Below are 231 nucleotides of genomic sequence, written 5' to 3'. Positions count from 1 at the left end.
TGGGCATGCTCAGTAGCGGCGCTGACGCCGCTGCCGTCCCTCCGGCGGGCGGGGCGGAGGGCGGACAAGATGGGGGCAGCGGCTCTGTTTGAGGGCGGCGCTGCTCGGGTGCAGGGGAGGGTTGGGACCGGCACCGCGCTGGTGAGGTTTGGGGGAGGCTGGTAACCCCGGCCATGGCAAAAAGAGCGTGATTTCCCTGTAAGTTGTGGGTGCCCCCGGCTTTGTGCGAGA

The sequence above is a fragment of the Cariama cristata genome, unplaced genomic scaffold, assembly GCF_000690535.1.
Source record: "Cariama cristata isolate BGI_N322 unplaced genomic scaffold, ASM69053v1 scaffold24559, whole genome shotgun sequence".
Classification (NCBI taxonomy): Eukaryota; Metazoa; Chordata; class Aves; order Cariamiformes; family Cariamidae; genus Cariama; species Cariama cristata.
Note: the sequence above shows the minus strand (reverse complement) of the source record.